The 17,426-nt window shown below is 39.7% G+C and overlaps 1 protein-coding gene across 1 annotated transcript in view; it reads left to right on the top strand.

The window, feature by feature from the left end:
- The window catches only part of LOC126299529 (probable cytochrome P450 CYP44), a 233,793-nt gene that overhangs the window by 168,663 nt on the left and 47,704 nt on the right, over positions 1 to 17,426 (top strand). The window lies entirely within an intron of this gene.

Genomic DNA, 17,426 nt, shown 5'->3' on the forward strand with positions numbered 1-17,426 from the left:
AGCATGAATACGCTCCCAGGGCTTCTCAGGCGAAGGCCACGGTGACAAAGATGACTTCGGGGTGGCGGCCTGTGACGCACAAGTGCAGCAGCGACCATGTCGATGCCGGACCAGTACACATGACAGCGTGCCAGCAATTTTGTGCGAGAGACACCCCAGTGCCCTTGGTGAAGGAGGCGTAAGACTGAAGCACGCAAAGATGCAGGTACCACAACATGCGGCGAAGCATTGTCGTTGGAAAGGAGGAAAACACCATCCCTATCCATGAGGCGGTAACGCAAAGCATAGTAGTTACGCAACGGATCAGAAGTCTTAGTGGATGGATAATCTGGCCAACCCTTCTGAATACAGCGTAAAATGTGGGAGAGGGTACGGTCAGAACCCATAGCAGCCGCCAGTCGATCCCCGGTGATGGGGAACCCGCCCAAAATCCACTGTTTGGCAACATCCAGGTGGAAACACAAAAGTTCGTCCCTATCGAATGCCAGATCAGGACCCATGGGAAGGCGAGACAGTGCATCAGCATTTGCATGTTGAGCAGTCAGCCGGAAATGTATCTCATAATTGATATGAGACCAGTTACGAGCCTGATGCTGGAGGCGGTGTGCAGCCTTGTCGGGAAGTGACGTCGATGGATGAAACAAGAAAACAAGTAGTTTGTGATCCATAACAAGATGAGATCTGGATCCATAGAGAAAAACACCAAACTTATGAATAGTGTAAATAATGGCCAAAGCTTTTTTTCAATTTGAGAGTACTTTTGTTGGGCATCTGTGAGCATTTTGGAGGCATAAGCAATGGGTTGTTCAGAACCGTCAGAAAAATGGTGCGCAAATACTGCACCAACCCCGTATTGAGAGGTGTCTGTGGCAAGAACAAGATGTTGGCCAGGTCGATAAGTAGCCATGCATGGAACCTGTTTCAGCATAGTCTTCAATTTCTGGAAAGCTGCATCGCATGACGCGGAGCAGTGAAAAGGCATGTTTTTATGCAGCAGGCGATGCAATGGCAAAAATTTTGATTTCTGAAGATTACACTTAAGACCAACAGTCTGTAAGACATGAAAAAGTGTGCAGAGATTTTGAAGATGGTTGTCAGTGGTGGAGCCAGTGACAACAATGTCGTCCTGGTAATTTAAAAACAAATAATTGTTCCAAGAATTGCTGGAAGAGAGCAGGGGCGCTGGCATCCCCGAATGGCAGTCGTTGGCCACAGACACGAATATCACCATTTGGCTTAGCAACAACAATGACAGGAGAGGACCACTCACTGGAAGTGATAGGAAACAAGACCCCTGAAGCAGTGAGATGATCCAGCTCCCGTTTGACCCGATCACAAAGGGCCACAGGAATGGGCCGAGCCCGAAAAAACTTAGGCCGAGCAGTGGGTTTGAGCATGATATGAGCTTCAAAGTCGTTTGCACGGCCTGACCCAGAAGAAAAGAGGGACGAAAATGTCGACAAGGAATCTAATTGAGAATAAAAAATAGCATTGGAGACGATATTGACAGAGACATCTATGGATAACCCAAAAGACATTGAAACAAAAAAGATTCTCTGCGTTACTATGGTCGACCACAAATATGGGAACACTGCAAACAACAGAGGAACACTGCAAACAACAGATTTGTAAGATACCTCCACATCAAATTGTCCCAAGAGAGAAATCTTCTGTTTATTGTAAGTCCGTAATTGTTCATGAACATCATGTATGCAGTCGGATTTGCAAACAAATGACACATGACCCTTTTTTTTGCATTTCTGACACACAGCCCAATGTTGTGGACAATCTTATCGTGAATGTTTTGTAAAACACCATGGAAGGAAGTTGCCGTGGGTTTTGCTGCAGTTTCTTAGAGGTTTGTTTATGGCTAGGCCGAGGCTGTGCTTGGGAGTGTACTGTGGCTACATCAGCTGGCGGGGACATACCACACGCTTCGTCAACATCAAACAGAGGTTGTATTTCCCTGACGTCGACCCATGCCTCTATTTGCGCTCCAGTGGCGCTGTTGGGATAATAGCATCCCGTACCAGGGAATCAGTGTAGGATTCTTTGTGAACTTCAGTAACAAATTGACCCTTTCTACTGAGGCTGTGAAGTTCAGCAGCCCAAGTGTGATAGGATTGATTCAGTTGTTTGTCACAATGATAAAAGGCTACACGAGAGGCTACCACATGTGTTTGCTTTTGAAAATAGATGGACAGAAGTGAGCACATTTCAGCAAAGGACAAAGACGCAGTATCTTTCAAAGGAGCCAATTGCGACAACAACCAATACATTTGAGGTGAAATCCATGAAAGGAACAGAGACTTACATGTTTGTTCTTCGGCAACATGAAATGCCAAGAAGTGCTGTCGATGACATTTTTTGTAATCAGTTAAGTCTTCCTCCGTCTCGTCATAAGGAGGAAAAGTAGGTAGAGACAACGATGAGATCATGAATCGCATTTGTGAGAAGCATTTGCTGTTCTATGAGACCTTGCAATAGTTGCTCTATGTGGGTCAACAATGGAAAAGAAAAATCACTACCTCGGCGCCAATTGTAATAACTTCAAGTTGAACTAATATATTTCAAGGAAGAAGCAATACATGAAAGTCACAGATCTAGTAAACACAGTAAGATGTGTGTACACTTCAACAGTCAAATCATAACTGAGTCGAAGGCTAGCGGCTGCTAGCTGGCTGGCCGCTTAGGTGGCGCTGCTGCTGCATGGCTGGCAGACAGCACCGCATGCAGAGGACGTGGTTAACTGCGCGGCGGCACTTTGAAAGATCAGTGAGTTACAACAAACATTTTATTCAGTGATTTGCCTCAAAGAGTCAGGTGATTTTCACAATCATGCTGGTTAAAAAAAAAAAAAAAAAAAAAAAATGCTGACAGCCAACATCTTCTATAGTATTGATTAACCTATGAAACCTTAGCATTAAAAGTCAGCCTTGAAAATTTCTGCATTAATTCCCCATTGACATATGATATTATGGTGTCAGTGACAGTGACACTTGATTATAGCCTGTTTTGATTATAAAAGCCATGTCTTGGTCAAATACTACTTTATTAAAATTAATAACTGGTTTCACCTTTGCTGTGATAGTAAAATCTAAAAGGTACAGCATCCATAGTTAGGAACATAGTCAGTACATAGGATTTACTGAACAAACTGAATCAATTCACCTCAATACTATAACAAAATAAAATCATATGCTGTAAAAAAAAAAAAAAAAAAAAAACTAACTGATGTACTGACTGTGTGCCCATATGTTGTTGCTGTAATTTTTTGATATGGTGATGGCTACAAAGCTGAAACTAGTTATCAATTTTACTAAAGTAGTATCTGACTCAGACACTGACTTTTATAATCTGATCCAATACAAAGGTCACAGGTCTCCTCCACAGATCCAGACAGCCTCATTTCACAAATTATATTCTGTATGCTCTATGCATGGCTGCTTAATGAATCAAGTCCAGTACAATACAGTATGGCCAGGAGACACCACAAAATATAGTACAGAACAGAGATATTAGCTGTACAAACATCTAACATAACGTATGACAAAAACTATGAACGTATTTGTGCATATTTAAACTACCTGTAAGGTGTATTTCCCACTGAGGCAGTACTCTATGTGTGGTATGATGCTTATCAATGCAATACTTGTGTTCCCACTGAGGCAATGTAACAAGCAAGAAGACAGTACGAATGCATCAGTGGCAGCATGCATTATAATGGCATTGATTCCATTGCATTACACGAATTAAATCACATTACCACTTTGGACAGTCACATTACTGGAAACAGTGATATTTACACCAATAAAAGTTAAACATTAAACCAACCAGGTTCAGTAAGCACTGCTCTAAAATGGGTTTCTGGATAGTATGAGGATGAGTTATCAGTAAATGATTAGTTTGTTTTATTATTTTTCAGAAGAATTTACAGATACAACTACCAAAAATAACAATCAAGATGGAACAATGAAATTAACAAAATTGTATGTGTAAAAGGAAATTGTTGGGAATGCAGAAGAATGACATGGGTTATCTTCAGTCACAAAGATTCCCAACAATTAGTAATAAAACGATATTTAATAAATGTGAAAAAATACTCGATGATGCTTCTTCCTGTGAAATATCCAGCACAATTAGTCATTTGAAATTATTACAACTCCTCTAAAATATTAAAGTCCTGTCACTATGCCTCTTGTACATGGCTCAGTGCACTGAAGAGAATTATCCACCATAGCTCTGTGATCCGGTAATGACAAAGCATCAATCAGTCACTATCCAAAGATGCCTACAGGTTGCCAGCTGTGGCCCATGTCAGGCTTCTGTATAGTTCATACTGCCAAACCATACGGCAGCTATGCTGCAAGTGTTTTGAGCACAGCTTATCGATTGTAGTGTAGTGCTCTCTGGAGTCATGAGTACCGTCACAACGGAAATGCATATGGCAGCTCATATTCAGCCTTTTGTAAGATCTCATATTTTGCTGTCTTGGCCAGTCACTTTACCAGGCTAATTTACAAAATAATTAGCGATTGCATCCCTGCTTTTTATTGCTGACATATTTCTTTCTGGGGGATGCAGTCATATAATTAATTAGGAAAAACAAACTGTGTCATACTGCAGTTAAATGCCCTTCAGTTTACTTAATTGCAGTCTGAGGAAACTTCTTTTGTTTCTAACTGAAGTTTAAGTGTAACAAAATGACACTAAAAATGATGCAATACTATTTTATTGTAATATTTTTTTAATATTAATTTCTGCAACCTGTTAGGATATGACTAGTCCTTATACAGAGAAATTAACATACACTGAGACCCTTATGGGACTTCATGAAAAGCATAGCAGAAAAAATGCAAAATCAGAACAAGCATAACTATTTCTATCTTTTGTTAATGGAATAAATCACATTCATCTGAGAGGACAACTCCTGGATTAATTACATTTTTTTATGATGACAGGAAGTGCTCAAATAACAAGCCTCTAAAAACTGCAGAATTGCTTGAATATACAACAGATATCAGATGAGACACTTAACACACATAAAAAAATAAAAAATAGAGAAAATAAACTTTTGAAGTTGATATGGTCTGTCTAGCCAGGCATCATATGTCACACTGGTCTATTTATATTATCCATACTACTATATAAAGACATGTTATTGTTCAATGTTGTTACTAAAAATCTCAAAGTTCTTGACCAATTTATTTCAGACTTTTAACATTACTCTAATAAGTGGTTGGTGGGTATAGGCTGCATACATTTTTAATATATATTGATGGAAAAAATTGAAACACCATAAAGGAGATGGGCAAAATAAACGAAAGCTGGCAGGCCAGTTTCTACGTCTGAAAGATGATGTCTCTTCAAATTTCATACCATTCACATAAGAGTGGTACTAATAGTGCCACTGTGGGGATGCAAATCAGATTTGATTTAAATTTATGGTGTAAAGGTCATGAGTGTTAGTTATCTTTGAGATTGGATGTGGTGGCAAAGACACCATTATCAACATTTCACTGAGTTTGAATGAGATCTTATAATAGGCCTACAAGAAGCTGGATGATCCTTCTGTGACCAAAAAGACTTGGCAGGAATTGAGCGATGGATAGGACTTCATCTAGAGTCGGATTTGCCAACTGAAGGGCATGTTGCCACCACCATTTATGACTTCAGCAGTATCACGTGAGAGCTCATTGGAGGATAAGGTGGAGGTCTGTTGTGTTTTCTGATAAAAGCTGGTTGTGCCTCGGTACCAGTGATGGCTGTGTGTTGGTTAGGAGAAAGCCAGTTCAGGGCCTACAACCAGTCAGTCTGTGTGCTAGACATGCTGGACCTACACATGGAGCTATGGTCGGGGGTGCAATTTCGTATGACAGCAGGAACACTCTTGTGGTTATCCCATGCACCCTGACTGCAAATTTATATGTTGTTCTGGTGAATCGGCCTATTCTGCTGACATTCATAAGCAGCATTCCAGGGGGTGTTTTCCAATAGGATAACACTCACCCACACATCGCTGTTGTAACCCAACAGAGTATCGACATATTGCCTGGGTCTGTCTCCAATTAAGCACATTTAGGACTTCATCACATGACAACTCCAGCAGTGTACAGAAACAGTATTACCTGTCCCTGTATTGACCAACCAAGTGCAACAGACAGGGAACTTCATCCCACAAACCAATGTCCAGCACCTGTACAAGAAACTGCATGTACTTTTGTGTGCTTGTATTCAACATTCTAGTGGTTACACTGGTTGTTAATGAACCAACATTTCACATTTGCAGTGGCTTATCTTGCACTTACATTAACCAGTGATCTTGCCATGTTAATCAATTAAATATATTACCTAGACAAATGTTTTCCCAAAATTTCAGTACTCTATATTAATTATTTTTGGTGTAGAGATTTTTTCTGTCAGTGTAAATATTCCACATAATGACAAAACATTTTTGAGCAAAAAACTTGAAAAGCTCTTGACCGATTTACTTCAGGTTTTTACACGATATTCTAAGAAAGATTGGGACAGACATTTTTAAATGTTTGTGGTATAGCAGTATATAAATAAAATCTGCACTACTATATAAAGACAAGTCATTGTATAGTGTTGTTACCAAATATCTCCAAAAGTTCTTTGCCTATTTTCTTCAAATTTCTACGTGATACTCTAATAAATGTTCAGACAGACATAGGCTACATAAGAAGAAGAAAAGTCACTAGCAGAACTCTCAGAAAGTTCGTGACCATTTTACTTCAAATTTTCACTCATTACTCTAATAAACATAACAGACATAGAATATGTATTTTTATGTATATGGTATGTAAATATGTACGTATACTATATAAAGAGGAAACATCATTAGCAAAAATCATGCAATGTTTTCGATTGATTTATTTCAAATACTTACACGATGTTCTCATAAATATTTGGGCAGACATAAACTATTTATTTTTTGTATATATATATAAGTGAAATGTTAGCAAATATCCCAGAAAGTACTTGGCCAATTTACTTAAAAATTTTCACATTAGATAGATAGATATCCAGTGATCACAGGCCCTGCAAACCAGGGCTGCGTTGCTTCCACAAACTGCCTCCATTCCTTCCTGTTTTGTGCCTGATTCCTCCAGGTGTCTACAGTTCCCAGGGCTGCTAGCTCCTTCGCCAGGTTGTCCATGCAATGCTGCCTTGGTCGTCCAATGGGGCGTTTGGTTTTTGGTTTCCCCTCTAGTGCCATCTTTGCCTGCCTTCCATCTAGCATATGGACAACATGGCTATGTGGCCCACCCATTGTATTCTTTTGCTCTTTATCTTCTGTAGAATAGTTGGTTGTTGCATCAGAAGGTATATATCCTCGTTTTTCCTCTTCCTCCATTCTCCGTTATCTAATACTGGTCCACATATCTTCCTCATTACCCTTCTTTTCAAATATTAATAGTTTTTCCTTTTCTTGCTTAGTCATTCTCCATGTTTCTGAACCATACGTTACTGCTGGGCATATCACTGTGTTGTAGATTTTCATCTTAGTGTTCACTGAGATCAATTTAGAGCCGAGTGCCTTTCTGAGGGAAAGCATGCATTTCATTCCCACAGATATTCTTTCCTTGATGTCCATTTTTATGTTGTTGTCTGTGGTAAGCCAAGATCCCAAGTATTTGAACTGGTGTACTCTCTTGAACCTCTTGCCATCTATCTCAAGAAATTCTTCCTGCTCTTGTCTTCTTCCTACTTGCATGAACTCTGTTTTGTCATCAGTCTTCTGACTGGTTGGATGCAGGCCGGTCATCAATTCCTGTCCTGTGGAGAACATCATCATTCCTTACCTTATCAGGCTACCTAGTTTTCAACATTCTTCTGTAGCACCACATCTCAGATGCTTCGATTCTCTTCTGTTCTGGTTTTCCCACAGTCCATGTTCACTACCATACAATGCTATGCTCCAAACATAGTCTCCAAACTTTCTTCCTCAAATTTAGGCCTATGTTTGATACTAGTATCTTTCTCTTGGCTAGGCATGCCCTTTATGCCTGTGGTAGTCTCCTTTTTATGCCATCCTTGCTCCTTCCGTCGTGGGTAATTTTGCTCCCTAGGTAGCAGAATTCCTTAGCTTCATCTAATTTTTGATCATCACCTTGAATTTTAATTTCACTTTTGAACTTTCTTTTTATTTCTGTTATTGCTTCTTCAGTGCAGACATTGAACAATAGGGGAAAAAGATTACATCCATGTCTTACCCCCTTTTTAATAGGAGCACTTCATTCTTTGCCTTCCACTCTTATTGTTTCCTCCTGGTTATTGTACATATTGTATATTACACATATTTCATTATAGCTTATCCCTATTTTCCTCAGAATTTCGAACATCTTGCACAATGTTACATTGTCAAATGCCTTTTCCAGGTTGACAGATCCTATTGAAGTGTCTTGACCTTTCTTCAGTCTTGCTTCCATTATCAACCACAACGCCAGAACTGCCTGTCTGGTGCCTTTGTCTTTACTAAAACCAAACTAATCATCATTTAACTGATCCCCAATTTTATTTTCCATTCTTCTGTATATTTTTCTTGTCAGCAACTTTGACGCATGAGCTGTTAAGCCAATTGTGTGATAATTCTCGTCCTCATCAGCTCTTGCAGTCTTCTGGATTGTATGATAACTGGACATTTAAACCATTAGACAAATTGTTTCTCCCATTTATATTCATTATCCTTATATATAGTTTTAAACAGAAATTGTATTTACAGCTATGCACTGTTTTGTTTTCTTCCTTGCAGTTGACTTGATAGAAAATAGGAAAGTCCTATTCATGGTTTATCAGCTTATGATTAGAATAGTACTATAGAATCTGAATTGTCCAAAACTTTCTAATCCTGCAGGAAAAGAGGAGACTGACAGGTAGGGCCAGGAAATGTACACAAAGAGGTGGAAGTAGCATACAGACAGTGTGAAGGGGGGGGGGGGGGGGGGGAAGGGGGCAGGTGGAGAGAGGTAGGGGGAGGAGGAGATGGACAGAGAGGAGGGGGTGAGGAAGTGATAGACAGAGAGAGTGGGAGGAGAAGGAGATGGTCAAAGAAAAGGGGGAGGAAGAGACAGACAGGGAGGTGGGAGAAGGAGATTAGGATGTATATCCAATTCCCATACATATTTACCAGGCGCGAAGCATTACTGGGTTCACTAGTGTCCTATATAATTGCTCACGTATTCTCTTACCAATTAATTTTTTATGTGCAATACTATTTTGTAAATTAGATATCTCAGTCCAGAAATGTGGAGCCACCCATGTAACAAGTATCTAACATTCAACTCTCAAATACTCCTGCTGGCAGCTTGTCTTTGAAAATATCTGAAAGGGATGTTTATGACTAGATCTGAAGATACTTTAGATCGAATGGCTTGTTGACTCCATCACCATTAGGTATTGGTAAGGGTACTATATAGAGAAAGCTGTGTTCATTTTCACTAGTGAACACAATGTGAACTATGGTACACAATGAGATGACAGAAGAAATGGGATTGCAATATGCACACATAAATATGGCAGTAGTATCACAGACACAAGGTATAAAAGGGCAATGCATTGGCAGAGCTGTCATTTGTGAAAAGGTTTCTGATGTGATTATGGCACTACAACAAGAATTAACAAACTTTGAACACAGAATGATAGTTAGAGCTAGACTCATGTGACATCCCATTTTGGAAATGGTTAGGGAATTCAATATTCCAAGATCCACAGTGTCAAGAGAGTGACAAGAGTACCAAATACCAGCCATTACCTCTCGCCACAACCTTTACTTAATGATGAGAGCAGTGGCGTTTGCGTAGAGTTGTCAGTAATAGCATTCAAGCAACAAAGGGTGAAATAACCACAGAAATCAATGTGGGACATAACAATGAGTGCATCCATTAAGACAGTGTGGCAAAATTTGGCATTAATGGGCTGTGGCAGCAGACAACTGATGTAAGTGCCTTTGCTAAGAGCACAACATCGCCCGCAGTGCCTCTCCTGGGCTTGTCACCACATCAGTTGGACACTAGACAACTGGGAAACTGTGGCATGGTGAGATGAGTCCAGATTTCAGTTGGTAAGAGCTGACAGTAGTGTTTGAGTGTGGCATAGACCCAACGAATCTGTGAATCCAAGTTTTTAACAAGGCATTGTTAGAGCTGGTGGTGGCTCCATAATAGTGTGGTTTGTGTTTACACGGAATGGAATGGGTCATCTGGTCCAAATGAACCAATCATGGACTGGGAATGGTTATGTTTGGCTACTTGGAGAATGTTTTCAGCCAGTCATGCCCTTCATGTTTCCAAACAATGAAGGAATGCACCATGTCACTGGGCCGCACTTGTATGCGATTGGTTTGAAGAACATTCTTGATAATTTCAGCACATGGTTTGACTATCCAGGTTGCCCAACAGGAACCCATCGTATATTTATGGGACATAATTGAGAGATCAGCTTGTGTCAGAATCCTGCACTGGCAACACTTCTGCAATTACGGGCAGCTATAGAGGCAGCATGGCTCAGTTTTTCTGCATGGGACTTCCGACGACCTATTAAATCCATACCATGTCGAGTTGGTGCACTACGCCGGGCAAAAGGAGGTCCAACATGATATTAGGATGTATTTCATGGCTTTTTCACCTCATTATAATAGGTATATAGTGGAGAAAAGTTACACAAATTCATTTTTGCAGGAAGAACAATTGTCAGAAACTAGAGAAGCAAAACACAGAAAGGTGTGTTAATGAAACTCTATAAGACAATGGGTATTCTAATGCTTATGTGTTTAAGTTAATATTGGGCTAGGGAAGCAAAAATGGAATACAGGCCAAAGAAATGCAATTGTGTAGAGGAGTGGGTGCTGTTTAACAACTGACTTGATTAGAATGGAGACAATGTGTACTATAGTACCCACAGAATGACAGCGTCCAACTCCATTAACTACCTAGAGAGTACCATCATGAAAGCCAACAACAAATGGTAATTTTGAGCTTTCAGGAAACTTACATGCACTGATCTTATTATCAATGCCAGTTGCTGCTATCCACTATGATATGATTTTTTACATTGACAGTTAATCATCTCTCACTCATTTCCCCTTGGCCAACAGTGAATTGTGTAAAGAACTCAGTGATGTAAAACAAATTGCAACATCCACTGGTTTTTCTACAAATGACATTGCGCAACTGTACGATAGGCTAAAGTAAGAAAGAATACATAACTGCCAAACACATTCTCACCTAGAAAAAAAGAGGTGATAAAAAAAGAAAGAATGAAAACTGTCCCTGTGGAATTTCATAGTAATACATCTCAGCAAGTAGAGAAATGTTTTAGAAAATCTAATGTTAGATTTGGTTTCCAAGTTAACAATACACTATGAATTTAGGTAAGATATCAGATGGGAAGTGCTTAAGATTGATGGCTTTGGAGTATGCAAGATTGTCTTCAAACAATGCTATATTGGCTAAACTGGCTGCTCTTTCAATATGAGGTTTAAGGAGCCTTTGCAGCCATATAAAAAGAGTGCCTTGTGCTTACATTTAGCTGAGACTGGCCATGCTGTAGGGACATTCATATTAGCATATGTACTGTTCCCAGAGTACCGAAGGGTCATGCTCTCAGTTTGTTGGAGGAGTTAAAAATGTAAAAAAAAAAGCAAGAAGAGTTTGGAAGATAGCTTAGTAGGCAGAACGATTTTGCTGCTAAAGCCTGCTTAGTCTTTTTTGGCAGTGTCTTACATTAACAATTTAAAACTTCTATAATGTACACCTTTCTTAGTCGTTACCTTGTATGATATATGCTTTATTTTGTTATAATGCTCTCATCACTCTCCTTTTTGACTCTCTCTACTCTGTTTTACAATTTATGAGGCTTATTTGGAAAGTAAAGTCCAATTTCTTATAAAACATAAACCAATATAGATTTTTTTTAAATCTATTTTTAATTAATTCCTTACATATTTCACTTCCATATGTTGTTGGTCCAAAAAATCAAGAGCACAAGCCATTCTTTCCATTTTGTGTTTCTCAGTAAGCAACCTGGGAAACCAATGTGCACACAACTGGAAAAATTGCAACTTTTCATAGACAGTTTTGTGCAAAGTTGTTCTACCCACATTTGGAAATTCTGATGGCAAAGTTGAAATTGTGAACTGATGGTTTACACAAATCTTTTTGTGTACTGCTTTGACCAAACCTTCTGAGATCACTGATAGCACTACATAATGGACATTTTCCTATCCGTCCTTGAAAGCTCTCACCCTTTTCTGCACTTCACCGTCACTTGTTGCATTGGGGCCATACATCTCAGTTATCTGTTGACAAATTTCTGCTACTACATCATTCTTTGGTGTCAAAAACTGAATCACTGACCATATCTCACTGTTGGCAGGCTGAACAGTTGCTCTAAATATTTTGAACTGGGACTGTAAACAGCAGCTTTGATGATAGCAGTACAAATGGCATTGTTTGATGAGCAAGGTACGCCAGCTGTCAGTGCAAATCCGCATCTCAATGTTCGCATCTCAATGTTCGCATGACATTGGATTAGTTATGGTGATTCGGACCTTACTTTCAAATAACCTGCATATTATATTGGCTGTCTTATCTTATTAATTGAGTGACACAATGTTTTCTGGTGTTTGTCCTGATGTGGAGTATGAAGGGCCCCTCTGGTCCCAATGTCTCTTTGGTCAGTACTTGCCTATGTCACATCTGGAAGACTTTGCCAACAGAGGCCACTAATTACCTCTTCTAGTCTTAAATTTTGTATTCATTTTCATCACTTTCAAGTAATTTTGTTAGCTCTTTGAACATGGGTGCACTAATACTGTTATCTAAGGTTACTGCCTCAGTTTTTCAGCGATACATTGTCACTCAGCTGTTTCCTTTTTAAGAATTTTTTTAAAAAATTGTTTCACTTATCAATTTTTGATGTACTTCATTTTATTATTGTAACAAATTATAATAAATTTTATTTTCAGAAAAGTTTTTTGCTTAATGTATGTTTTTTAGTTAATTGTATGTACATATATGTCAAATATGTTTGCAGCAGTGACAGCTCATGAGTTTTTGTAGCGACACCTGATGAGTTTTTGCAACTGTACGCCAGTTTGCTGTGAACAGTGATGCCTTTCACATTGTGATTCTCCTGGCACTGTGGTCTGGTCTGCACTGTATTATTGTACCTGTTTAATGATGCCAACCTAACTTTGTTTATATCTTCTGACACTGCCACTTTGACTTAATCACGTTAGGATAACATAAAGCTGTTTCTCTTTTATTTGGGTATGTTTCATCACATTTTTAAACTCATGTTTCCACTATATATGAAATTAGTCCTTTTTTGTTATTTCATAATTTGTTGTGTATAAGATGTAATTTGTCCAGAAGTTGCAACTGCTTTCCCTTTCCAGACAGGTAAGAAGATTGTCAATATGGACTGAAATTAATAGTCTGATGACAATTTGTTGTGGTCATTTACTGGAATTAAAGAAATTTAGTATCAATGTGTTAGCAGTAATTGTGCATGGCAGATTCGTAGGACCATACACTTAGCACACAAATTAAGAGTTGCTGTTTATCCTAATTTCTAACCAACAAATTGCAGAAATACAACACTTGTGGCACAATAGAGTGTAACCTAATTTTCTGCACTTCATTTGACACTGTCTAAAATAAATGTTTAATGAATGATGAATTGAACAGAGGAGATCCAGCAGCATGGCCTCCCCATTCATCAGACCTTAATCCTTTAGATTTATGGCTGTGGGGGACATTTAAACTCATTGGTGTAGTCTTAGATTATATTAGATTTACTTTAATTCCAATTGATCCATAGTGAGGAGGTCCTCCAGGATGTGGAACATGTCAGGAAAACAATAATAAATGACAAATATTTACAACTGAAACAAAGAAGCTAATGTACCTTCCACAGGTCCCAAGTGGAATGATCGTCATTTTTTTTTGAATGAATGCTATATGAAAGAATCATTTTACAAACACTAATGCACTGAATTTAAAATAAAAAAAGTTTTATTTTATTTATGAGGTAATAAACATATAATATAACTACTACAATACTTATTTACAATGAACACGTTACTGCACTGTGATGGTGCAGAAGTTAGATTGTACTTCACACACACACACACACACACACACACACACACACACACACACACACACACACACACACACACACTTGTTTACGATGAACACATTACTGCACTGAAATGGTGCAGAAAATATATACACAAGTTCATTGGTCCTACTGAGAAATTCATAAATAGAGTAGAAGGAGTTGTCCACCAATAAATCCTTTAGGCTTCTTTTAAAATCAATTTCATTTGTTGTTAAGCTTTTTATGGCTGCTGGCAAGTTATTGAAAATATGTGTTCCTGAATAATGCACCTTTTTGTACAACAGTAAGTGACTTTAAATCTTTGTGAAGATTATTCTTATTTCTAGTATTGATGCCATGAATTGAGCTGTTGGTTTGAAAAAGTGATACATATTTTAATGACAAATTTCATTGAGGAATAAATATATTGGGAAGCAGTAGTTAGTATCCCTAGTTCCCTAAACAGGCTTCTGCAGGATGTTCTCGAGTTCACACCACATAGAACTCTTACTGCACATTTTTGTGCCTGGAAAACTTTAGTGTAGCTTGATGAATTACCCCAAAAAATAATCCCATATGACATTATGGAATGAAAGTAAGCATAGTATGCCAGCTTTTTCATTTTTGTATCCCCTATGTCTGACACAATTTGCATTGCAAATAGAGATTTGTTAAGATGCTTCAGCAGTTCTGTGGTGTGCTTCTCCCAGTTGAATTTATTATCAAGCTGTAATCCCAAGAATTTAACACTGTCCACTTGTTCTATCTGCTTGTCAGTGTATGTTAGGCATATACTCGTGGGACACCCCGTACAAGTTCTGAACTACATGTAGTGTATTTTTTCCAAGTTTAGTGACAAAGAATTGGCTAGGAACCAGTGATTAATGTCCACAAATATTTTATTAGCCAATAATTCTAAAACTACACTTGATTAGCTATGTATTGCAATGTTTGTATCATCGGCAAACAAAACGAACTTGGCATCTGATGATGTTACTGATGAAAGGTCTACACCCACTGACAATCTGCACACATTACAGGAACATGTGACCCTTTCATGTGATCAACTCTGCAGGCAGCCAGCTGTGTTTGCAGAAGTAAATGATTCTTTGAGGATAGCTGAAGAATGTGCACTGCCTGTGTGTTAACGGACAAATGGCTATTGTAGCATAACTTCTTTCTAATTTTGACCAGAACTGCTTCTTGTAAGAAAACATCCTGCATATTTAAATGGTTATAGAGGAACATGAGGCATAGTATATTGTTTGCCTGAGAGACTACTATACTCATTGACATTAGGAAGGCAATATGATTGTCTCTGAATATGGTTTGATGTTTGATGAAATTGCAATCTATATTGGAAGTACTACTTCTACACAGATGGATGTGTAGGACTATGGTGCGGAGAGAATCATACTAGAAATCAACACAGTAGTAGACCACAAATGCAATGTCAAAATGGAATGACAGATATGTCAACTGTATCGGCAGTGATCTGTAATGGTGTTTCATTGTGGTTGTTAACGGAGTACCTTGAGCTGCCACCTAGACTACAGCACCAACCACACAGCAGTGTGCCAGCAACACAACAGCAGAAGATCACACCTCCAGTTGCCAAGGTACCAGGTGGTGCTACGCTCTCTGTATATGGCACTGCTATTGTTGGCACTATCTTGCCTCCATGAGTCATGTGTCACCACCACAATTTCTTGGTATTCTTCTGCGAGATGGCTTTATTGGATAATGTCTGTCAGATATTGAGTTAACGTGGGGAGTTCACTGTTCTCTGGACTTTTAGGCTACCCTGGCCAAGTACTCCCCCAGTCAAAGTTCCATTCACTGAGCACACAGTACACACTGGGCTTTATCACAGGCATACTGTGGCTCTCCAGTCAGGGCCTACTGACTTACATGTGACATCCAAGTCGCTGAGTCATCACAAGTGTGTCAACAGTGGATGACATCCATGTATGAACATTTCCTGGCTAGGTCAGTGATACAATATTAGGACAAACTAGGTAGTGTCACTGACTATTTTAGCATACACAGTATGGCTCACATTTTCTAAGAAACTGTTACTGTATTTGTTCAGAATACTGAGATAAGTTCCATTGATCTTTAGCTACCTGAGCAAATCCATTAATTAGTGGCATGAATCACACATGGATGATACATCAGTTGGCAATGAGGGTAAAACTTTTCTGCAGCATTCTCATCCCACCAGTTGGTGACATCCTTCACATTGCGGCCCATGACCCACCATGTCTCATGCTTCTGGCCCTTGTTCCAATGGCCTGCCTCATGCCCCTCTCTATCAGGCACTTTCCTTTGCTTTCTGTGTCCTTGGCACCTGTTGACACCATAACTCTCCCTCTCTGTCACTTCACTCTCTTCCATTCCACTGGCCATGGCTTTACCCTTGTAAACAGGTTGCCCTCAGTTGCTCTTTCCTTTCCACCTGTCCTCTACACTTGACCCACACACTTGGTGCCCGGCCCTCCATCCTCTCCTGGGCCTCTTCTTTACTGAGGGGGAGTCACATTCACCTCACACTCTTGCTCTCTTCTCCAACAGGTGACTTCTGAGCATGTGTTGTGCCTTCTGACAGACTCCACTGTGAGTCGTCTCGGTCCGGACGCCACCCCTGAACATCTTTGGTCATGATTCTATCCAGTGACCTTAGGGGGTCCTCTCATCTGTGCAGAAAGACTGCCTTTCCTTGTCTGGACACCCTCTGTGGCACACTGTCAGATTTCCCATGTACTCCTGTTCTGCGGTCCTGGAAGTTTTGTCGTATGGCCCGGCCACAGCAGATCGTGCCACCTTTGGTAGCCCAGTTGACCTTTCTCACTGACAGCCGTGCACATACATTATTTCAACGTACACTCTTCCCTATTCTCAGCCAAGTGGGCTGCTCTTTCTTCGCAGCCACCTCAGTCCTGCCAGCCTTCAGTCCTCGCTTTTGGGTCCGAGTCTCCACTGCCGACGGCACTCCTCCTTGATGTCCCCACTGCCTCTCCCTTGGGGAAGAGGGAATGCAGTACCCTTGGTGGTCACCTATATCACAGTCACTGACCGCCCAGGAAGATGGTTCCACCAGCTGCTCTGTATGAAACAACTCATTGTTGATTCAGTTTTGGTACATATTTCTCATACTGCCATCATTAAGCAGAAATCTGTCTTCTATGTCCCATCCACCAGCGACACAGCAGTGTACTGTGTGTTGCTACCCTTCAAGTAAGCCAGCAACACAACTGTGGAAGATCACACCTCCAGTTGCCACTGTATCAGTGGCGCTA

This window comes from Schistocerca gregaria, chromosome X, assembly GCF_023897955.1.
Source record: "Schistocerca gregaria isolate iqSchGreg1 chromosome X, iqSchGreg1.2, whole genome shotgun sequence".
NCBI classification, from domain to species: domain Eukaryota; kingdom Metazoa; phylum Arthropoda; class Insecta; order Orthoptera; family Acrididae; genus Schistocerca; species Schistocerca gregaria.